A 25,767-nucleotide genomic window follows, 5' to 3' on the forward strand; every position below is an offset into this window, starting at 1 on the left:
TATATGACCCTAGACAATTCCCTTGACCCTGTTTGCCTTAGTTTCCCCATCTGTAATATGGGTCAAAGAAATAGTGAACCATTCCAGTATCTTTGCCATGAAAACCTCAAATGGGTTAACAAAGAGTTGGACATGACTGAAGGATGACTAAACAACAGTGTATTTTCAGTGAAATCTTCAGGATTTTCTCCCCTTTATTCTTTCTAATTTGTCAATAAGCATCCAGTTAACTTCCAATAAACTCAGAGATATGCAGGTATATCTTTCTGTGATGCTTCATGACAAAAGAAGACCACTGTATGATTCAAGCTTGTCATTGTACATCAAAATATAGTGCTACATGACCAAGGTGTGCCATTGTATGACATGACACAAGCATGTCTTTACATGTTCTCATTTAATGTATTTATGCCATTGTTGCATGTTGTCACAAACTCCTTATTGGATGTCATTGCATGTATGTAATCACATAATGTTTGTGTGTCATTGTGTGACATTGTGTGATGCAGGTGCATGTGCAAGTATATCATGATATGGCTTGCATTGCATGGTGTTGTGTATTACTGCGTGTTGTAAGTAGATTGTTGCACGATGTTAGAATGTCATTGTGTAGTGTTGCATGATGGACACAAACCATCATGTGGCATTTCATGATAGATGTGTAGCGTTGCATGATACATATTTGTCACTCCATGATGCAGGTTGGGATTGCATATCATTGCTTGTCACATGTGTGTCATTGCATATTATGGACATGTAATTTCATAAACTTTCCTGATGATGGTGTGTTGACAAAGTGTTTTATTTCCATGGTGCACCCAGTTCATAATATGGTGTTTCTATTCTTATTGCCTAGTGTTGCGTGACTCGTGTGTTATGCAACATAGACATGCCACTGTGTGATGTAGGCATATCATTCCATGATCTGTCACTTGTGTTGGGTTCTTTATTGGCACTATCCACCAACAATTCCTCTGTATTTGAGTTCTTGATAGACCATTGTCCTTGCACTGACTGCTTTCTCCTCTCTTTCCTATCTTGATCCCTTTGTGAATCACTTCATTACAGTCTGCAATCAAATTTCTTGCCTCACCAAACATGTCTTACCAAAAACCAATTTTGGATTAATTCCAACAGCTGCCTCCTTTGCTTCTATTCAAGTGCTGCTAAACCGAGTTGGAGAATATCTTAGAACCACACTGATTAGTACCACTTCAAATGTATGCTACCTATGAAATAAAATGGGGTTTGGGGATTTGGCTTCCCCTTATTGGTGGACCATAAGGGTTAAGATCATTTACAGGATTTGAATATATCCAGAGAGCCATATCTTATTTGGCCACCAAAATGTACCTCTCTCTAGCTGGGGAAACGAGTTTCAAGAAGGCACTGCTCTCCCTAGGCTATTGAGAACAAGTCACCTTTCTCTTTTAAGGCCCTTCTAGAGTAAGGAATATAAAAATTGTGCACAAGCATATGTAATTGAAGACAAATAGGATGTTCTCCCTATTTTCAATCAAAGAAGAGGAAGAACTTCCATGTTTATTTGGAAGATTTAAGGAGAGAAGCCAGCCATCTAATGCCAGTGAACACGCATTTGATGTGAAGAAAGAATTCCAGATGTGGTTCAGGAGAAGTCTTAGAAGTAGAACTAAACTGGTGAGATGAAGGAGGGTGCAAGCAAAGTGATACAGGAAGCACAGAGAAGGAGAATAAAGGAATGGAAAGAGACCAATGAGCTTTGGTAGCCTAGAAGCTTCTTGAATTTATATATAGCAAAGCATATATGGAAGTACCATTGAAAAGAGAAAAGAAGATCTTAGCTTTGCTGGACAATATAAGGGGAAATTATAGAGGAGAAGTTGCCTGTCAATATAATGGGTTAGGGAAGATGATTTTGGTAATGGCCTTGAAGATGCACCAAGACAAAAGGTTAGGGTGGGGGTACATCTAGAAGAAAAGATTTTATTTGGATGGACAAGACTGAATCAGGTAGGAAGTGAAAAAATAATCCTAAGGGCACTGGGGAACTAGAAGGATTCAACACCTGTTGTAATGGTGAAAGAAATGACAATTAAAGCCAACAGGACCCAATGATAAGGTTAAACTGAGATATTTTGCCTGAATAGTAGGGCTTATCTTACTTATAGTTGAAGTATCCGACTACTTTAGAGTTATAATTGGAGGAATTGGTAAAGAACCTTCTCAACAAAAATATCAAACTCGTTGCATGTGAAATATGATTGAAATTCTATCATTAAAGGTTCATTCATTTTGACTGTCACTGTCTTTTACTACAACACAAATACTCTTGGTGATGCTGGTATGATAGAGGAGATAGTTTGTCCAATAGTACCTGAATATAAGTTGGTTTCTCAGATATTACCAGTGATGTCTTAGTAAAGGCAAATTTTAATGGAAAAAGGATAGAAATACAGGTCTCTCAACTCTTTTATTTAGTACACTGGCCTGCTGAAATTGGGTAATCAACAAAGAGATTTTAAAGGTACCAAAAACTTCCACATCTTTTCTTAACTAGAGCTACTTTTCAGACAATAGAATAAGGGTAGCATTTCCTTGATCAGTGTCAAATGGTTATGGTAAATCTAGTGGAAGATGTTGAATTGGTAAGAAGGCTATATGGAGCCATACCATGAGGATGCTTTGAAGGAATTGTAGCTGCTATTTTACCAAAGGAATATGGAATGAGGTGAGTCAGGGATAGACGTGGCATGAAAAGACAATCATTACCTTGGTGAATTTTTCTCCATGGTGGTTTATAGTAAGGACTTAAGACCTTAAATTTACAAGGCATTTTATGTTAATTTATATACATAAAGCTTGATGGCACTGTAGATAGGCTTGGAATCATGAAGACTCATCTTCATGAACTTGAATCCAGACTCAGATACTTACTAGAAGTTTGTGACCTTTGGCAAACCACATATCTGTTTGTGTTCATATATAAAATGATCTGGGGAAGGAAATGGGAAATTTCTATAGTACCCCTGCCAAGCAAAACCTAAAATGGGAGCATGAAGAGTCGAACATGACTGAAATAGCTAAATGACAACAAACAACAGATGGTCCAATAGATATTAGGAGTCAGCAGGACCTTAGTTTCAATCCTGTCTTACTCTCTCACTGGCTATATGATCCTTCATATATCATTTAGCCTCTTGCAGACTCAGATTCTTCACTTGTAAGATGAGTAAAATATCATCTACCTCACAGGATTGTTGTAAAGATAAAGTGAGATAACAAATAAGCAAACCTTCTGCACTATTACGTGTAGTTATTATTATCTCGTAAAAATCATCAAAATTACTCTTTAAGATAGTTAATTTGAATATAAATATCCAAAGTTTACAGGGGACATTGAGGTTGAGATATGTTCCCATGTCACAAAGCTGAAAAATAGCATGTCCAGGACTCAAAACACCAAAATTCTTTCCCCTAGCACCATGTTCTTTTTATTATGCCTTAATGAATATATCCACAAATATTTATCAAATAAATCACTGTTTATGACTCTATGAGAGATACAGTTGGATTAGATAAATTCTAAACTCTTAGGAAACATACAGTTAAATGAGGATAAAGATAACTGTTATATTAATTTGCATAAGTGCACCGGAGTTTACTAAGCAAAGTGCTATGAGATGGCAGAAGGGGTACAGTTGTTACCAGCAGGATGGATATATAAAGGCTTCATTCAAGCAGGGGATATTTAGAAATCTATAGGCAGAAAAGAAAGGGAGAGAGAACATTTTTGGTACAGGGAACAGCCTAAGCAAGGACATAAGGATGGCAGAGCACAGGGAATCTTAGGAGAGAACAAAGGGAATATCTGAAGTACACAGGATCATCCAGTTTGGCTAGAGTAGAGAGAATATTGAGGAAAATAGCATGAAATAAGGCTGTAGAGGCAGTGTAGCTCCAAATTGTAGAGGGCCTTGAATGCCAGGCTTTTTTTTAATGTTACCCTGATAGTGCTTGGGAAACAGTCACCAATTTATCATGACCAATTCATCATCATAAACCTCCCATACTTCAATTGTTACTTGTGTGATAGGATGTAACAGCTATTTATCATTTGGTTTTGCTACATAGGAATGATGGCATGAAAAAAAAGACTAGGAAAGCACAATAAAGAAGACATGGTATCCCTACTACCCACCCCTTAGCTTCATTTATGGAGATGAATTAGGGAGAAGCTGAAGTGCTGGATTTCTTGGACTTCTACCTGGAATTTGTGGAAAATATGAATACAACAGCTGATCTCTCTAGAGCTTTGACTAAATTCGCTCAGAATTATATTTTTAAAAAGCCAGAAAACATCGGTATGCCATTATTCTCCAATGAAGAAATCTGGCTTTGGAATGTCTCCTTCTGTGGCATGCATATTGTTCTACTATCTTGGGGGAATAGAAGGATAATAAATAAAGCATAAAATGATAAATATTTAACATTGAAATAAATAATAAGTAAAGAACAAATTATATATGTATATATGCAAGTATCTTTTCCAACAATGCCAGGACCACCATTCAAAACAGTTACTGAATGACGGTCTATTCTATGGCTGCTGTCATTCTTAATTTGTCTAGATGTACTTGGAGTTGTAGGAATCTCTTCTAATGCAGAGATTTCTTTTGCCCTGAAGTTCTGCCTAAATTATTAAGAATCATTTGAAAAGTTAGTACTAGTCTCTTGAGGAGGACATTTCGTACTCCTATTTGACCCTAATAGAAGCTTCCTCTGCCCCCACAAGAAAACACACACACACACATACACATAAATGAGAGGGATCATTTCTCTCTCTTCATTTAAGAGTGAGTATGTTCTTACAATTGGCACTTAGCATAAAAATTTATTAATTCATTCTTATATTCTTTCATACATTCATTCAGAGATCAATACAATACTGAAATGGAAAATCTTAATCTTATCATTTCTATTTCTTTCTGAATAACCAGGCTATAGCTTCATTCCCATGGAGTGTTTGGACACCTAACTGGCCATTGGTGATCCCATGGGATCTACTTGGTAATTCAGAGCGTCTGGTTACTGACACACTTGTAAGGTATCTACTTAGCCTCCTTGAACCATAAACTTATTCTAGTATCCCCATTCTCCACTCCTTCTGTATACCTTCACTTTTCATGCAGTCACCTATATAAGGGGGAAAATGGGGTTAATTTTAAAAGGGTTGGACTTAATTATTTAAGAGTGTGGTCACCAGGAATTTAATTAATGCCAAAGAGATTTTATTTACAATTTATTTACAAAATGTAGAAAGAGTAAAGTAAGAAATTAGAGAGAGAGGATAAGGTAAGATATCCAGCCTAAACACTAAGTAATTTACTCCTGGTCCTTGGGCAGAGAGAGTTAGTTCTTAACTGGAGGGGCCTTGAGCCTTGTAGCCAAGGCCCTGGGGTTGCAGGGAATCTCTCTCAAGAGTATAGGTCTCTCCTGAGGTTAGTCTCTCCTGAATATCCAGCAGTTAAGAGTCAGCTTTTCGCTGGTCAAGATGGTGGCATAGAAGCAGCGAAAGTTCAGACCTTGGAAACCCTTCCTTAACAATCGCAAACAGAGTGTTCCTAGGCCACCGAAATTCAAGCTGAACAACAGGATAGACCTGGGGAAACCTCCTCCTGGACCTGGATCAAAAGGTACTGCACCCCAAAAGCCAGAACCCTAGATCACTCAGATCTAAGGGGTAGACAGAAAGAAGGTCCCAAGACCCATCCCCCCCCAACCCAGAGTTCTGAGCCCACGGCAGCAGCGGGAACCTCAGGGCTCTGAGGACTCACCTTGAAAGCAACCTGAGCCAGTCTCCGGGGCGCCCAACACAGACGGCAGTGAAACATAGAGAGAAGGGGGAAGCCTGTAGCCTCCTAGCTGGGTCCTTCCATCTGAGTCTCAAGGGAGGTCCCAGCTTTAGGGCACCAGCTGAACCCAATCCCATCAGGAGCCCTCAGAGCTACTGAAAGGACAGAAAACTCAGGGCTGGCAAAGGGGTTGCTCCAAAGAGCTTACCTTGAAAGTAACCCAGGCCAGTTTCCAGGCATTCAACACAGACTGTGGAGGAGGAGGTTGCTGCTTTTTTTTTCTTCCTTTTTTTGGCTTGGGGATCATTCAGCCCACACCACCTGAACCTAATCCCATCAGGAGCCCTCAGAGCTTCTGAAAGAACAAAAACTTCAGGACCAATGAAGGGCTTACCTTGAAAACAACCCGGGCCAGTCTCCAGGCATTCAACACAGATTGTGGAGGAGGAGGCTTTTTGCATCAGGGCTCATTCGGCCCAAACCAGGTGAACCTAATCCCATCAGGAGCCCTCAGAGCCCAGAGAGGCCACAGATCTCCCCCCTTAGAGAGCAGGGCCTTCTGAAAAAACAGAAACCTAGAGGCGAAGTCAAGATGGCAGCCTAGAAGGAGCATAGACCTGGCAGCCTGGCCAGAGCTTTGGAGATCCTCCATATCTGCTCTAGCCGTCCAGGAAATTTAAAACTCAGAGTAAACCCAGCCCAACTAAGCTGAACTCAATCTCATCAAAAGTCTCCAAAACACAGGGAAGCCCAGGCTCCCCATCCATCCTCATTGACTGCTGGACTTTAAGCCAATCAAAAGCCTCCAGAGGACAGGAAAGCTCAAACCCCCAACAACCCTCCCCCAGAGATTACACCAAGAGATCCTCTGTTAAAGCTCCAAGAGGGGAGACTGATAGAAGTCCCAAAAAAAAACAAAAAAATGAGAGGAACAAGAGCACAGACAAATGCGGGGAGGAAAGAAGGGGTGAATTTGAACAAACAACAGAAACAGAAGAAAGAAACTACAATAGACAGCTACTACTCAGCAAATGGAACAGAGGGGGAGAGATCAGCAAATGATAAACCAGAAATCCCAGTGAATTGGATACAGGCTGTGGAAGAACTCAAAACACAACAGCCTCAGAGAGGCTGAAGACAATTGGGAAAAGAACTTAAATATTAAGATGGGTCATCTGGAAATAGAGGCACTTGAACTAAAACAAGAAAATAGTGTCCTGAAAGCCAAAATCATCCAGCTGGGAAATGAGGCAAAGGAGATGAAAGATGAGGCAAAGGATATGAAAGACGAGATAAAAAGGATGAAAGACGATCTTCAAAGAAAATCGGACCAGAAAGTAAAGACGACCAAAAAGCCAGAGATGAAATCCAATCTTTAAGAACCAGAGTAAAACAACTAGAGTCAAGTGACCTCACAAGGCAGCAGGACACTATAAAACAAAACAAAAAGAATGAAAAAATTGAGGAAAATGTGAAGCATCTCATTCACAAAACAGACGATTTAGAAAATCGTTCAAGAAGAGACAATTTAAGAATAATTGGACTATCAGAAGACCACGACAAAAGAAAAAGCCTGGACATAATACTAGAGGAAATTATCCAGGAAAACTGTCCCAAGATCCTAGAACAAGAGGGGAAAGTGGAGATTGAAAGAATCCACAGATCACCCCCTGTATTTAATCCCCAACTGACAACACCAAGAAATATTATAGCCAAATTAAAAAACAATCAGATGAAAGAACAGGTATTACAAGCTGCCAAGAAGAAGCCATTCAGATACCATGGAAACACGGTGAGGATAACACTGGATCTGTCTGCATTCACACTGAAGGACCGAAAGGCATGGAATACGATATTCCAGAAAGCAAGGGAACTAGGCTTACAGCCAAGAATAAAATACCCATCAAAACTGCCTATATTCTTACAGGGGAAAGTATGGTCATTTAACACAACTGAAGAGTTCCAAGCATTCATAAATAAAAGACCAGACCTGAACAGAAAATTTGAAGTCCAACCACAGAACTCAAGAGAATCATCAAAAGGTAATTAAAAAAGAGGGGGAAAACAACAACAACAACAAATTTTTTTAAGAGACTCAATAAGTTAAAATTATATGTATCCCCATAAGAAAAGAGGTCATTGGCAACTCTTAAAAACTGTTGCTATCACCTAAGCAGCTAGAAGAACTACACTCAGAGGGAACAGTGACAAACTGTATAGGAAGAAAGGACAAGACATAAATAGGTATATAGATATATGCATGCATAAATACATATACATGTGTATGTATATATATATATATACATGACTAAAGCTAAAAAAGAAAAGAGGTTATGACTAAAAGAAATGGGAAAAGAAACAAATGGGGGTAAATTTATATGTCACAAAGAAGCTCATGGCGGGAGGGGGGAGAACATCGATACACTGGAAGGGTAAAGAGGTTGGAGATAGGAAATACTCAACTCTTATGTACTTTGAAACTGACCCAAAGAGGGAAGAACAATCCAATCCATTGGGGAAGAGAATAGATTTGTGCCTATAGGGGAGTAGAAGGATAAAAAACAGACTGGTGGGGAGGGAAGCAGTACAAGGGAGGGAGAGGGTGGGGGGGAATTTTAAAAAGACTACAGGGGAAAATAAGGGAGGAAATAAGAAGGGAGGAGGGTAGAAAGGGAAGTACAAGGGGGACTGATTTAAAGTAAATCACTGGACTAAAAGGTAGAGCTGAAGAAGAAAGGTTAGAATTAGGGAAGGATATCAAAATGCCAGGGAGTCCACAAGTGACAGTCATAACTTTGAACATGAATGGGATGAACTCACCCATAAAACGTAGACGAATAGAAGAATGGATTAGAATCCAAAACCCTACCATATGTTGTCTCCAAGAAACACACATGAGGCGGGTAGATACCCACAAAGTCAGAATTAAAGGATGGAGTAAGACCTTCTGGGCCTCAACTGACAGAAAGAAGGCAGGAGTGGCAATCATGATATCTGATAAAGCCAAAGCAAAAATAGACCTGATCAAAAGGGATAGGGAAGATAATTATATTTTGTTAAAAGGGACTTTAGATAATGAGGAAATATCACTAATCAACATGTATGCACCAAATAATATAGCACCCACATTTCTAATGGAGAAACTAGGAGAATTGAAGGAAGAAATAGACAATAAACCATATTAGTGGGAGACTGGAACCAACCATTATCAAATTTAGATAAATCAAATCAGAAAATAAATAAGAAAGAGGTAAAAGAAGTGAATGAAATCTTAGAAAAATTAGAATTAATAGACATATGGAGAAAAATAAATAGGGATTAAAAGGAATACACCTTCTTCTCAGCACCACATGGCACATTCACAAAGATTGACCATATATTAGGTCACAGAAACATGGCACACAAATGGAGAAAAGCAGAAATAATAAATGCAGCTTTTTCAGACCACAAGGCAATAAAAATAACGATCAGTAATGGTACATGGAAAACCAAATTAAAAACTAATTGGAAGTTAAACAATATGATACTCCAAAATGGTTTAGTTAAAGAAGAAATCATAGAAACAATAATTTCATCGAGGAAAATGACAATGGCGAGACATCCTTTCAAACATTTTGGGATGCAGCCAAAGCGATAATCAGAGGTAAATTCATATCTCTGAGTGCATATATTAACAAACTAGGGAGAGCAGAGATCAATCAATTGGAAATGCAAATAAAAAAACTCAAAAGCGACCAAATTAAAAACCCCCAGCAGAAAACCAAACTAGAAATCCTAAAAATTAAGGGAGAAATTAATAAAATCGAAAGTGATAGAACAATTGATTTAATAAATAAGACAAGAAGCTGGTAACTTTGAAAAAACAAACAAAATAGACAGAGTACTGGTCAATCTAATTAAAAAAAGGAAGTAAGAAAAGCAAATTAACAGCATCAAAGATGAAAAGGGGGACAGCACCTCCAATGAAGAGGAAATTAAGGCAATCATTAAAAATTACTTTGCCCAATATATAAATGGCAATAAATACACCAATTTAAGTGATATGGATGAATATATACAAAAATACAAACTGCCTAGACTAACAGAAGAATAAATAGAATTCTTAAATAATCCCATATCAGAAAATGAAATCCAACAAGCCATCAAAGAACTTCCTAAGAAAAAATCCCCAGGGCCTGATGGATTCACCAGTGAATTCTATCAAACATTCAGAGAATAGTTAATCCCAATACTATGCAAACTATTTGACATAATAAGCAAAGAGGGAGTTTTACCAAACTCCTTTTATGACACAAACATAGTACTGATTCCAAAACCAGGCAGGTCAAAAACAGAGAAAGAAAACTATAGACCAATCTCCCTAATTTATATAGATGCAAAAATCTTAAATAGGATAATAGCAAAAAGACTCCAGCAAGTGATCAGAAGGATCATTCACCATGATCAAGTAGGATTTATACCAGGGATGCAGGGCTGGTTCAACATCAGGAAAACCATCCATATAATTGACCACATCAACAAGCAAACGTTTCAGCAAGAACCACATGATTATCTCAAAAGATGCAGAAAAAGCCTTTGATAAAATATAACACCCATTCCTATTAAAAACGCTAGAAAGCATAGGAATAGAAGGGTCATTCCTAAAAATAATAAACAGTATATATCTAAAACCGTCTGCTAATATCATCTGCAATGGGGATAAACTAGATGCATTCCCAATAAGATCTGGAGTGAAACAAGAATGCCCATTATCATCTCTACTATTTGACATTGTACTAGAAACACTAGCAGTAGCAATTAGAGAAGAAAAAGAAATTGAAGGCATCAAAATAGGCAAGGAGGAGGCCAAGTTATCACTCTTTGCAGATGACATGATGTTCTACTTAAAGAATCCTAGAGACTCAACCAAAAAGCTAATTGAAATAATCAACAACTTTAGCAAAGTTGCAGGATACAAAATAAACCCACATAAGTCATCAGCTTTTCTATATATCTCCAACACAGCTCAGCAGCAAAAACTAGAAAGAGAAACCCCATTCAAAATCACCTTAGACAAAATAAAATACCTAGGAATCTATCTCCTGAGACAAACACAGGAACTATATGAACACAACTACAAAACACTCGCCACACAACTAAAACTAGGCTTGAGCAATTGGAAAAACATTAACTGCTTATGGATAGGACGAGCCAATATAATAAAAATGACCATCCTTCCCAAACTTATTTATCTATTTAGTGCCATACCCATGGAACTCCCAAAAAATTTCTTTACTGATTTAGAAAAAACCATTAGAAAGTTCATTTGGAATAACAAAAGATCAAGGATATGCAGGGAAATAATGAAAAAAAAAAACACAAATGAGGGGGGCCTTGCAGTCCTAGACCTCAAACTATATTACAAAGCAGCAGTCATCAAAACAATTTGGTACTGGCTAAGAGACAGAAAGGAGGATCAGTGGAATAGACTGGGGGCAAGCGACCTCAGCAAGACAGTATACGATAAACCCAAAGATCCCAGCTTTTGGGACAAAAATCCACTATTCGATAAAAACTGCTGGGAAAATTGGAAGACAGTGTGGGAGAGAGTAGGAATAGATCAACACCTCACACCCTACACCAAGATAAATTCAAAATGAGTGAATGACTTAAACATAAAGAAGGAAACTATAAGTAAATTGGGTAAACACAGAATAGTATACATGTCAGACCTTTGGGAGGGAAAGACTTTAAAACCAAGCAAGACATAGGAAGAATCACAAACTGTAAAATAAATAATTTTTACTACATCAATTAAAAAGCTTTTGTACAAACAAAACCAATGTAACTAAAACCAGAAGGAAAACAACAAATTGGGAAAAAATCTTCATAAAAACCTCTGACAAAGGTTGAATTACTCAAATTTATAAAGAGCTAAATCAATTGTACAAAATATCAAGCCATTCCCCACTTGATAAATGGGCAAGGGACATGGATAGGCAGTTTTCAGATTAATAAATCAAAACTATTAATAAGCACATGAAGAAGTTTTCTAAATCTCTTATAATCAGAGAGATGGAAATCAAAACAACTCTGAGGTATCACCTCACACCTAGCAGATTGGCTAACATGACAGCTATGGAAAGTAATGAATGCTGGAGGGGATGTGGCAAAGTAGGGACATTAATTCATTGCTGGTGGAGTTATGAACTGATCCAACCATTCTGGAGGGCAATTTGGAACTATGCACAAAGGACGATAAAAGAATGTCTACCCTTTGATACAGCCATAGCACTGCTGGATCTGCACCCCAAAGAGATAATGGACAAAAAGACTTGTACAAAAATATTCATAGCTGCGCTCTTTGTGTTGGCCCAAAACTGGAAAACGAGGGGATGCCCATCAATTGGGGAATGGCTGAACAAATTGTGGTATATGTTGGTGATGGAATATTATTGTGCAAAAGGAATAATAAAGTGGAGGAATTCCATGGAGACTGGAACGACCTTCAGGAAGTGATGCAGAGTGAGAGGAACAGAACCAGGAGAACATTGTATACAGAGACTGATACACTGTGGTATAATCGAACGTAATGGACTTCTCCATTATTGGCAGTGTAATGTCCCTGAACAATCTGCAGGGATCAAAGAGAAAAAACACTATCCATAAGCAGAGGACAAACTGTGGGAGTAGAAACACCGAGGAAAAGCAACGGCCTGACTACAGTGGTTGAGGGGACATGACAGAGGAGAGACTCTAAAAGAACACTAATGCAAATATTAACAACATGGCAATGAGTTCGAATCAAGAACACATGTGACACCCAGTGGAATCACAGGTCACCTATGGGGGTGGGGGGAAGGAAAAGAAAATGATCTTTGTCTTTAATGAATAATGCATGGAAATGATCAAATAAAATACTATAAAATTTTAAAAAAGAGTCAGCTTTTCACTCACTAAGTGTCAGTCTAAAGGAATAGGGTCTCAGTCAGCAGTCTTTAGTCAGCAGATCCTTCCTTCTGCTCCTCTTTATCAACTTGAAAGCATGAAGAGTTGAACTCCTTCAGGAAGTTGTCACTCCCTTTTAAAGACATTTTCTCTTGCATCACTTCCTGTGTTTTCCCCTAATGTTTTGTCTACCAATCATAGTTGACTCTCTGCTCTAGGACTTCCCAGGGGGCAGTCAGTCAATTCTGACTCATTATTTGCTCTCTCACATGTGGGTCATAGACCTCCCACTCAGTGATTAAATGGGATGTTTACACTTTTGGTGATTAGATCTAAAAATGGGCAGATCTCCATACTCAACTGTTAAGTAGGGTGTTTAAAATCTAAAAATAGGCAGGTATTACAATTTAATCTTCACAAGCAGGGGAGAGTACATTATTTTCATTGTTATAATAAGAGGAGAATTAAAATTAATCTTCAAACCTAGAAAGTTCTGTCCATTATTCTTTATGTTTTAAAGAGGCAACAAATTCTTATCATGACCAATTCAGGTTCCATTTTTCATGCCACAGGATTAATAGGATGAAATATTAAAGGGTGACATACAGTTTATCCATATTTTCATAAAATTTTAGACAATGTCTCTCATGCTAGCCTTGTGGATAAGATGAAGAGGTGTGAGCCAGATAATAATATGGTTTGAGTCCAAGTATTAAATCTTTTAAATTTACCTGAGTGGTCCCTAATAGTTTGAAGTTAAATTGGAAGGGAACTATACTTAGCCTTCCATCTTTTAAGATTTGTATCAAAGATTTATATAAAGTAGCACATTTCAGTTAGCCAATTCAACAAGCATGTAAGTATCTGCCATGTGCCAGACATTGTGCTAAATACTAGAAAAGCATGATTAATATGTTTATAACTTCAATGTGTTTAATATAATAAGTAATACATTTCTCAGATGATGCAAAATTGAAAGGCATAGATTTTATAGTGGATAACAGAACCAGGCCCCCCCAAACCCCTAAAGGTGTTTATAGGCTAGAAAATTGTGCCTGCCTTATTCACACAAAAGAGCAAAGATATAAAATATTAGTTAGGTCAGAAATGGTTAACAGAAATGAAAGACTTATTAATACCAAACTTGGAGGAATATCTAAGAGTCCTTCCTTGACATTGAAGTATTTGGACTTCCAGGTAAACATGGCAGCAGGGTAGATGCAGGACTCCTCCTCTTCTCATCACCTATCAATATAGACTACCTCAAAAGGCCCCCAAAACCAAATTCATATGAATGACGGACATCACAGAAGGGTGCAGCATTGAAAGTACATGGGATTTGGGTATTTCCACACTATAAGGAGGTGAAATAATTTTCACCAAAATGTGAGCTGATCAACCCTCTCCCATTCCACATACACAGAGTCAGTGAGCTAGAGTAAGAGCCAGTGTGCTAGAATCAGTGAGAAAGCAAGGGGCACCTCTAGAGAGAGCAAGGGACACCTCTGGGTCCTTGGCAGCTGACTAAGATCACCAAGGACCTACCCCTAAGAGCAGCTATATTTGATACCTCAGAAGGCTGAAGAGCACAGACCTTGGGCACAGAGATAGCACAGACGAGGGTGGCAAACAGTAGAAGTTGAGGAGACTCAAGAGGTTGCCTCAAGCAAAAACCACACTCCTTTCTTCCATACACAGATAGCCTGCCCTCCTTGCTCAGACTTATGACTAGAAAGGGAAGGAAACACCAACATAGTAATGGCAAACAATGCCCAGGAAAAACAACTTCTCAACACCAAGAAGAATAAGAAGAAGGCATTGACCCTGAATAATTTTTATGGAGAAAAATCTAAACTACATAGGAAAGAGCAGAGGAGGACAAACAAATTAAATACATCCAAACCTTCCAAAAAAGCTGGAAATTGGCCACAAGCTCTTGAAGAATTTACATTGGAGCTTATGAGAAAGATGGATTAATTTAGGCAAGAAAATTGGGAAATAGTTCAAAAAGAACATAACAGTTTAAAAGACAAGAATTCCCAATTGGACAACAAAATTAAATAGCTGGAAGCCATGAAAAGCAGGGTAAACTGAACAGAAAAGAAAAATCAAAAGATTATAGTGGGAAATTAAAGGTTTATAGAAGAAAATCAAAAGATTATAGCAGAAAACCATCCTTAAAGAACAGAATTAAGAAATTGAAAGACAATGATCTCGAAAAATAGCAAGAATTAATAAAGCAAAGTCAAAAGACTGACAAAATAGAAGGAAACATAGAATATCTCACTGTCAAGATGACAGATCAGGAAAACAGATCACAAAGAGACAACATGAGAATCATTGGTCTACCTGAAAACCCAGAAATAAGCAGAAGTCTTGACATCATACTACAAGAAATTATCCAAGAAAATTGCCCTGATGTTCTTGAACAAGGGGGCAAAATAGACTTTGAAAGAGTTCATAGAACACCCTCTACACTAAATTCTCAAAAGACAACTACCAGGAATGTAATTGCCAAATTCAAGAGCTTCCAAGCTAGGGAGAAATTTTTACAAGAAGTCAAAAAGACACAATTCAGATATCAAAGAGCACCAATCGGGATTACGCAAAACCTGGAAGCTTCTATACTAAAGGACCTCAAGCCTTGTAATATAATATTCAGAAAGGCAAGAGAATTTGGTTTTCAACCAAGAATCACCTACCCATCAAAACTGACTATATACTTCCAGTGGAAAGTTTGGGCATTCATCAAAATAGAAGATTTCCAACTATTTGTAAAGAAAAGACCAGAACTAAGTATAAAGTTTGATATCCAAACATAAAGATGAAAAGGCAAATAAGAAAGAGATGGGAAAGGGAAAAATGTCTTCTTATTTGAATTTTCTTCTTTAAGGGCTTCAATAAGATCAAATTATTTATATTAATATATTGAAAAATGTTATTTGTAAATCTCAAAAATTATATTCACTATGATAGTAATTAGAAGAATCATTCATAGGTAGAGACTGGGGTAATTAGTGGTCTAAGATGATATTCAAAAAAAAAGAAAAATGGAGGGGAGAATAGAAGATGGCACCAAGAGAAACTTGAAGGAATAAGATAAATAGGGCAAACCATTTCACACAAAGATGTGTATGGGAAGGGGAGGGGAAGAATACTATGATAAGTAGGAGAAGAAGAGAGTGCTAATAGGTAATACTTAAACCTTATTCTCAGTGAAATCAATTCTGAGATGGTAGAGCATCTAGATCCATTGGGGTATCAAATTCTATCTTCCCTTACAGGGAAAGTGAAAAGGGAAAAACTAAGAGGGAGGTGTGGGGGGGAGTAGAAAAAGGAAGGGAAAGAGGGGGGAGGGAACTTAATAGACCCCTAAAAAAATAAGAAGGGAACAAAAAGGAAAGGGGCAGAAAGGGAAGTATAATAAGGGTGCGGATTGTGGTTTAAAAGGATATAGTGAAAGAACAAAGGGCAGAACTGAGAGAGGATATCAAAATGTTGGGGAATTCATAAGTGGCAATCAAAACTCTGAATGTGGATGGAATGAACTCACACATAAAATGAAAGCTGATAGAAGTATGGATTAGAAGCCAAAATCCTACCTCATGTTGTCTACAAGAAACACATGAGGCAGGTAGACATCTACAAGGTAAAGTTATGAGGCTGGTGCAAAATCTATTGGACCTCAACTGAGAAAAAGAAGGCAGGAGTCATAATCATTATATCTGACAAAGCCAAAATAAAAATAGATCTACTTAAAAGAGATAGGGAAGGTGATTTCATCCTGATAAAAGGCAGTATATAAATAATGAGGAACTATCATTACTCAACATGTATGCACCAAATGGTATAGCACCCAGATTTCTAAAGGAGAAATTGGTGGAGCTCAAGGAGGAAATAGTAAAACTGTACTAGTGAGAGACCTGAACCATCCTCTGTGAGATCTAGATAAATCAAACTAAAAAAAATAAATTAAAAATAGGTAAGAGAGGTGAATGAAATATTAGAAAAACTAGAGTTAATAGATATGTGGAGAAAAATAAATAGGGACAAAAAGGAATACACCTTCTTTTCAGCAACACATGGTATAGTCACAAAGATTGACCATGTACCAGGGCATAAAAATATGGCAAACAAGTACAAAAAAGCAGAAATAACAAATGCAAACTTTTCAGATAATAATGCAATAAAAATAATAATTAGTAAGGGTACATGGAGAGCCAAGAAAAAAATCAATTGGAAATTAAATAATATGTTAATCCAAAATTGGTTAAAGAACAAATCATAGAAATAACTAATAATTTCATTGATGAAAATGACAATGATGAGACATCCTTTCAAAATCTATGGGATGCAGCCAAAGCAGTACTCTGGGAGAAAATTTATATCCTTGAATTTATATATTAACAAATTAGGGAGGGCAGAGGTCAAGGAATTGGGCATACATATCAAAAAACTTAAAAGGGAACAAATTAAAAATCCCCAGATGAAAACTAAATTAGAGATCCTAAAAATAAAAGGAGAAATTAATAAAATCAAAAGTGAAAGAACTATTGAATTAATAAATAAGACTAGAAACTGATATTTTGAAAAAAATATTAATACTGGTTAAACTAATTTAAAAAAGGAAAGAAGAAAACCAAATTAACAGTACCATAGATGAAAAGAGACCTCACCTCTAATGAAGAGGAAATTAAGGCAATCATTAAAAACTATTTTGCCCAATTATATGGCAATAAATATGGCAATCTAGGTGATGTGGATGAATATTTACAAAATATAAATTACCTAGATTAATAGAAGAAGAACTAGAATACTTAAATAATCCTGTATCAGAAAAATAAATTGAACAAGCCATCAAAGAACTCCCTAAGAAAAAATCCCCAGTGCCTGATGCATTCACAAGTGAATTCAATCAAACATTCAAAGAACAACTAATCCCAATATAATACAAACTATATGATGTAATAAGCAAAGAGGGAGTTCTACCACATTCCTTTTATGACACAAATATGTAACTTATTCCAAATCCAGGCAGGTCAAAAACAGAGAAAGAAAGGTTTAAACCAATCTCCTTACTGAACATAGATGCAAAAATCTTAAATAGAATACTAGCAAAAGAACTCCAGCAAGTGATCACGAGGGTTATTCATTATGATCAGGTGGGATTTATACCAGGAATGCAAGGATGGATCAATAATAGGAAAAACCATCCACATAATTGACCACAGCAACAAGTAAACCAACAAAAATCACGTAATTTTCTCAACAGATGCAGAAGAAAGGCTTTGACAAAATGCAACACTCATTCCTACTGAAAACCCTAGAAATTATAGGAATAGAAGGGCCTTCTCTAAAAATAATAAACAGTATTTATCTAAAACCATTAGCAAACATCATCTGCAATGGGAATAAATTAGAAGCATTCAAAATAAGATCAGAAGTGAAACAAGGATGCCCATTATTACCTCTAGTATTTAACATTGTACTAGAAACACTAGCAGTAGCAATTAGAGAAGAAAAAGAAATTGGAGGTATTAAAATAGGCAATGAGGAGACCAAGCTATCACTCTTTGTGGATGATATGATGGTGTACTGAAAGAATCCTAGAGAATCAACTAAAAAGCTAGTGGAAATAGCAACAACTTTAGCAAAGTTGAAGGATACAAAATAAACCCACATAAGTCATCAGCATTTCTATATATTTCCAACCCAAGCAGCAAGAATTAGAATGAGAAATTCCATTTAAAATCACCCTAGACAATATAAAATACTTAGGAATCTATCTGCAAAGACAAACACAGGAACTATATGAACATAATTGCAAAACACTTTCCACACAATTAAAACTAGATCTAAATAATTGGAATGATATTGTAATATTTAATTTTTATTCATGGTTTCAATAAAGACATAGCATACTTAGCAAATTTGTAAATCACAGTAGGTTGAGAGGGTAGCTGACCCAGAGGCTAACAGAATTAGGATTCATAATTATTTGAAAAGGCTCAGTTATTGAGCCAAATCTAGTAAGTTGAAATGTAGTAGGGATAAATTATTCTTGGTTTCAAAAACAAAACTTCACAAATATATGCTAGAAGAGATGTGTTAATGTCATAACTAATTTTTAAAAGAATTGTGGAGGGGGGAAAAGATATAGGATAAATTTTATTAAAGCAAAAAAAATTCATCAATAAAATTTATTTTTAAAAATATTGAGAGTTTTAGTGAACTCTAAATTTAATGAATCAACACAATTTGTTGGCTATAATGGCTAATGTAATGATATTAAGTAATAGCACATTGTCTAGAATCAGGAGGTTCATAGTCCCATCAGACTAGAGTCAGCCCCAAACACCATGTTCAGTTCTAGATGTCATATGTTATTGACAAACTGAAATGCTTCCAGAGAAAGCTGACTAGGATTGTAAGGGGAAAGAATTCAATTTCAAAAGACAAATGAGGATGTTTATTCCAGAGAATAGAAGATAGAGGATAGAAGATAGAGCATGATGGTGTTGTTTAATTATTTGAAAGTCATATGGAAGTATAATTCTCCTCTTTCTTTTTTGTCTTAAAGCACAGCAGTACTAAAATCAATAGTTGAAATCTGATGGGAGAGAAAAAGAGAGAGAAATATAAACTGAATCAGAGAGGCATGCAGAGATGGAGAGAGAGAGAGAGAGACATTTCAGTTTGATGTAAGAAAATAAAAATTAGAGCTCTCCAAAAGTAGACTCAATTGCCTCAGAAGATAGGGGTCAGCTCCTCACTAGAAGTGAAGGCTGGATGACAGTTTGTCATAGATTGTGCAAATGTGACTCCTCTCCTGGCATGGTTTAGTATAGATCACTTTTAAGATACCTTCAAAGACTGTCATTCTGTGCAGTGAAGAACGTGCTGAATTTGGAATCATAGAATCATAGAATCTGAGACTCAAATGGTACCTTAGTAGTCATGAGGTCCAAATCATTCCAAAAAGTTATCACCACTCTAACATATCTGGTAATTTCAGGCAGTCCCATTTCCCCTTTTGGATACCTATAATAGTTAAGATTATTTCTTTTGACATCGAGCCTAATTTACCTTGGCAACTTTCATTCATTGGCCCTAGTTCTGGCTTCTTGATCCAAAGGGAGCAATCTAACACTTCTTGCCTGCCTCCTCAAACAGCCCTTCAAATATTCAAAGACAGCTTTCAAGTGTCCTCTAAGTCTTCTCTTCTTCCGGCTAAATATAGGAGGAATGCCTCATTAATGTATCGGTAAAAGCTGATGATGGGAATAAAATGAAAGCTATTTTGAAGAGTGAAGGCTAAAGTCTTCAAGTACAAAATAGACATTCCCCACCCTAAAAAGTGTACGAGGCTTGAATACTTATATAAATATGAAAAAGTCAGCAAATCTCCGAACTAATCTTTAGGGAAAAGACTATGTTCATACTTACGTCACTAGCCACTCATCTACATGAGATTTCCAAAGAAGTGTGGGAAATAAAAATGACTGAACTAAAACTAATGACCCCAAGGCAATATGTAGAGCATACTTAGGAAAGGCAGAAGAATTTTTCACTAGGAGAGGTGAATTTTCTCTCATCTCCTACCTGGAGGAAACAACAACTTTATATCAGAGACTTTGAGGGAGTCAAAGGGGAAAAGATCCTATCCATACTAAACTTGGGTTTGTTTTCCTGGCTAAGAGTTGTGTCATTCTATCAGAACAGAGTAAGACTCCAGTTAAAGAGAGCACTGATATCTAGCCAAGCTAGTGTTTGAAGGTGAAAAAAGACTGAAGCTGTTAATAGGAGAGTAAACTCAATGTACCTGGCTCATTCTGGCAGCTCCTCAACATTGACAGAGTAGTCTTCCTAGCCATAGCTGGTAACCACTTCCCAGTAGTGGTGGATCTTGGTGAGGTCCAACACCAAGTGCTATATCTGACACAGCCCAGAAGCAGATTGGATTTATCAGTTGAGACACTGTATCACCAAAGGAGCTGGGATGACCTGTCATTCAGGAAAGACTCTGTAATCTGCAAAGGGTCAAACTGAACACGTGAGAAACTTGTAGCCAATTTTATGAGTCTTCTGAATAGTGCAAGGACTTCAAAGACCTGAAGTTCCAGAGTTGTTGCTGTTTGAGTTCCCTTCATAGAAGATACATTGAATACCACTGAAGCACCTCAAATAGTCTGATAAAATATCAGTATAAGCATATACACCTCAGAATTGGGCAAAGCCTACAAATCAGAAATCAGTTTATTGTCTTATTGATTTTCAAGACTTTAAAAAGTGTTAATTATGTTAATATGATAGCATTAATTCATCTTAAAAGTGTGTCGTATGAATAGTTTTGAAGGGAGTCATTAAACACCCAGGTTAAATACTCATTTCTAGATGCAGCTGGGTAGCTCAGTGGTTTGAGAGCCAGGCCTATGGATGGGAGGTCCTGGGTTCAAATCTGGCCTCAGACACTTCCCAGCTGTGTGACCCTGGACAACTCACTTGACCCCCGTTGCCTAGCCCTTACCACTCTTCTGCCTTGGAACCAATATTGGTTCCAAGACAGAAGGTAAGGGTTTTTTAAAAAATACTCATGTCTATTTGTGTACCTAATTACCCTTTTTGTAAGTTTGTAATTTCACATCCCAGAGTGTGCAACTAATAATGATAGAAATGCTTTTTAACTACTGTCTTTTATATTCCATTTGAATCAACGCCTTTGCTAAAGAATTGAGTCTACTAGCTGATAGTTAAGAAAAAAAACCCAATGGTGTGAACTCATGAGCTATGTAAAGGGGAAAAGGGGTTAATTTATAAAAAGGTTGGACTCAATTATTTAAGAGTGTGGTCACCAGGAATTTAATTTATTCCAAAGAGATTTATTTACAATTTATTTTGCAAAATGTAGAAAGAGTGAAGTAAGAAAATCAGAAAAAGGATACGGTAAAGTATCTAGCCTAAGCACTAAGTAATTTACTCCCAGTCCCAGGCAGGGAGAGCTAAAATCCAGCAGTTAAGAGTCAGCTTTTTCATTCACCACGTGTCAGTTCAAAGGAAGAGATTTTTTAGAACAGCCTTACCAGGAACAGGGTCTCAGGTCCAGTCAGCAGATTCTCCACCAGCCTCCACTCCAAAAGAATGAAGAACTGTTTCCAGTCTCTACTTCCAAAGAATGAAGAACTGCCTCTCACAGGAAGTGACAACTCCTTTTAAAGACACTTCTTTTGCATCACTTCCTGTGCCTTCCCCTAATTTTATATCTAACTATCACAGTTGAAGCTTTGCTTTAGGACTGCCCAGGAGGCAGTTAGTCAATTCTGATTCATCACCCACTATCACACATGTGGGTCACAGACCTCTACCACTCTAGTGTGAATGGGGTATTTACACCTTTGGTGATTAAATCTAAAAATGGGCATATCTTTCCACTCAACTTTAAGTAGGGTCTTTACACTTTTGGTGATTTAAATCTAAAAATAGGCAGGGGTTACAATTTAATTTTCACAATCAGGGGAGAGTTAAATTTAATCTTCACAACTAGCCACCCACAAGTTTGCCCATAGGTAATTGGCATAGGCAAATAACATCTTAGCATTATTATGAAAATAATATTGACCACATAGATACCTTGAAAGGTTTTGGGGGACCCCAGAGATTTGCAGATCATACTTTAAGAATGAGTGGTCTAAAGAGACCAATACAAATATCTAGGGAATTCACCAACCAACCATCTTAGATTTTTAAAAGATAAATGGAAACAAGGCCATATAATGAGGGATGAGGATAAAGGAATATCATAATGCTGCATAAATAGAGTCAAGAGTAACAAAACTCATAACAATACAAACTATAAAGAAAGAAAAAAACTTTTTCTGGCTTATTGGGAGAAAAAGGAATGTCAAAGAAGGATTAGGTCCTTTGTTTTGGAGTGGATAGGACAATGATAAATGGTGACAGGAAAAAGGAGGGACCATTCCATTTTTATTTCTCTACTATATAGAATGACTTTTGCACAGGAAAAGAGAGAACATAAATGACTAACAGGGAATCAATACTAAATATGAGGAGATAGTAAGAAAGTACCTACATGCTTTTGTTGAGTTCAAGTTACCTGGCCCAGATTTACTACATCCTCTCCTATTAAAAGAACTGGTAGGTGTGATGGAGAACAGAATTGATTATTGAAGATAGTACCAGAAGATTAGAAAAGAGCTGTCCCTGTTTTCTAAAAAAAGAAGAAAATAGTCTATAAACTATAGACCAGTGAGCTTGACTTTGATCCCTAGAGAAAATGTAGACCAAATCAATAAAATGATGATTGGTCAACATGAAAGGCAAGTGGTGATTTCAAAGAGTCAGCATAGCTGCTTAGAGGAAAGATTAAGCCAGACCACCCAGCTGCCCGTTTTCTCAGGATTTCTAAACTAGTAGATGAGGGGAGTTCTATGCACCTAACTGACTTAGTTTAGCAAAGCTTTTGATACAATATCTCATACTTCTGGTGTAGACGATGGAGAAATATGAATTAAACAAAAATACAATCTGATGGAATCTGACCTGGTTAGATGAGCAGGTTTTGGAAGTGTAGTTGTCAAAGATTCAAGGGGTCAAGAGTTCTCCAGTGTATTTATGCTTATCCCTATTTTTTAAACATGTTTATCAAAAGAAAGGTGGAGGCATAGATAAATTCCACAAACAATTTTAGTCAGATGTTTGAATCTTCTCTCAGCTATTTATTATCTATTTGACCTTGGACAGTCACTTCACTAATAGATTTCTCAATTTTCTCATCTATAAAATGAAGTAGTTGGACTAGATGGTTTCTAAGGTCCCTTCTAGTACTTACTATACCTAGTTTTCCAGAAGGGCATCAATAATCCCCTCTTTCATATGAAAATATTTTAATTTACTGACAGCTGAAATTCTCAATATTTATCGCTATGTTAAATATTCCATTCTACAATAAGAGCAATATATTGGCATGGATTAGTTTAACCCATCACAAACCATTATGACTCCAATGCATACCAAAGCCTTAAGATATATGACTTAGAGTTCAGGGGACTTTCGATATAATGCATTATTTTATTTCTTGAAACTGCTTATGATAAAGTCTCCAGCTTCCTTAATTAACTTGAACTTATCAATAGATCTTACACTTTCTCTCATTCACTTTTTACCTCAACTGAAAGAGATTTGCAAATTTCCTTTCTGGGATTCTTTTGTGATAATACCATTAACCCACTCATTGATAAAATAAACAACTTTTATTAAATTACTACACAAGTATTAAAAAAGAATATTTATGACAATGTAATATGTATAATGAAAACGACCCCAAAATGAATGTATTTGTCTGTGTGTATATATGTGTGTTCTTTATTATTTCATTTTTTAAATCACTGCATGTTCTCTAAGTCAATCTATCCAGAGATGGTGGGAGAAGAATGATATGCCTTTATTTTTATGAAAAGAATCTTTCTTTTTTTTTAATTTACCCTATGTGTGACATCTTGTCATCTTGTTTTGTCTTGTTCGTTTTGTTCCATGTGAGTGATATTTTGCCTAAGCTCTCTGACTGATTATTTACCTGTTGAAATATTTACATTGACTCTTTGAGGACAAGGGCTGCTCCTGGCAGAATTACCTCTTGGCCCCAGTGGGCCAAGCTCTGAACTTTTCCAATTGAAAAGGTCAGGCAGTTATGGGAACTGACAATTTTTAATTTTGTAGCCTCTGTAGGGAGCTGAGTGCTACTGACTTGAACAAATAAATTAGCGTGGAGCTGGCGGCCTTCACCAACAGAAAACTGCCACATGAAGAAGAAGCAATTTAACTCCAATAAATGGAGAGAGATGCTGGCTGCTCCTATGAAAAGTATCAAGCTGAGTCACCACGAGAACTAAAGAAGTCTGAGTTATTGCTCTCCTAAATTTCCTTTAGGCCTTTTGTTCTCCTTTCAGTTAAGTGTTCTTAGCTGGATTTCACTTAGTTTATTCTCATCCAAAGGTTACTTATTTATTTGCATCGTCTACATAGTCAATGGCATTGAACTTTCCCAAGTGATTTGATTACTTATTGGGCATTTCAGGAGCCAACAACAAGAGGGATTGGTCATACTTTAATTCTTCTCCAAGTCTGCAATAGTGGGTTGTTTTTTTGTTTGTTTGTTTGTTTGTTTGTTTTGTGTGTGTGTGTTTTTTTTTTCTTTTTACAGATGGAAACATACCCTTTCCCCTCCTTATTTCCTTCATGAATTTTTTCTTATATAAGCAATATATGTCTTCTTTTGCAACATGACCCACATGAGAATATGAATCCTGCAACAGTCTTAATAAATTCCTTGCCCCAGTAGTTTCTATTTCTATTAAATGAAGGATATCCATTTCATAGGTTATTATAGGCAGCTAGATAACTAAGTAGAAAGAGTGGAGAGCTTGATGTCAGGAAGATTCAATACTACCTGAGACTGTTACTAGCTATGAGATCCTAGACAGTCACTTAACCTTTCCTAGGTTGTTGTTGTTGTTGTTGTTTATCCATGAAACAGCAATATTAATAGCACCTATTTCAGTGGATAGTTGAGAAGATGAAATGAATTAATATGTAAAGTGCTTTGCAAACCCTAAAGCTCTGTATAAATGACAACTATTTTTACCATAAAATGGACTGAGTAGATTGAGAGAATCATTCATTGCCTTTTCGGATGCTAGGTTCCTTGTCTGGGAGTGATGAAAGAATTCTTAGATCTGAAGTTCTATGGGGAGGACTCATAGAGGCTTTAATAATTGAGAACCCTTGCTGACAACTTGGGAACTTTCATTCGCATTCTACATTGCTCTATGTCCCTATGAATAGTTAGTTTTAAAGTCATTCCCATTTTGTATAGAAATAAATTAGGCTCAGAGAAGCATGAATTGCATATTGTCACAAAACTGGCTACAAAACTATGATTCAAATCATGGGTTCAATTTTACTACCTCCATAAAATGACTACTGAATCTAC

The sequence above is a fragment of the Monodelphis domestica genome, chromosome 8, assembly GCF_027887165.1.
Source record: "Monodelphis domestica isolate mMonDom1 chromosome 8, mMonDom1.pri, whole genome shotgun sequence".
In the NCBI taxonomy this organism is placed as follows: Eukaryota; Metazoa; Chordata; class Mammalia; order Didelphimorphia; family Didelphidae; genus Monodelphis; species Monodelphis domestica.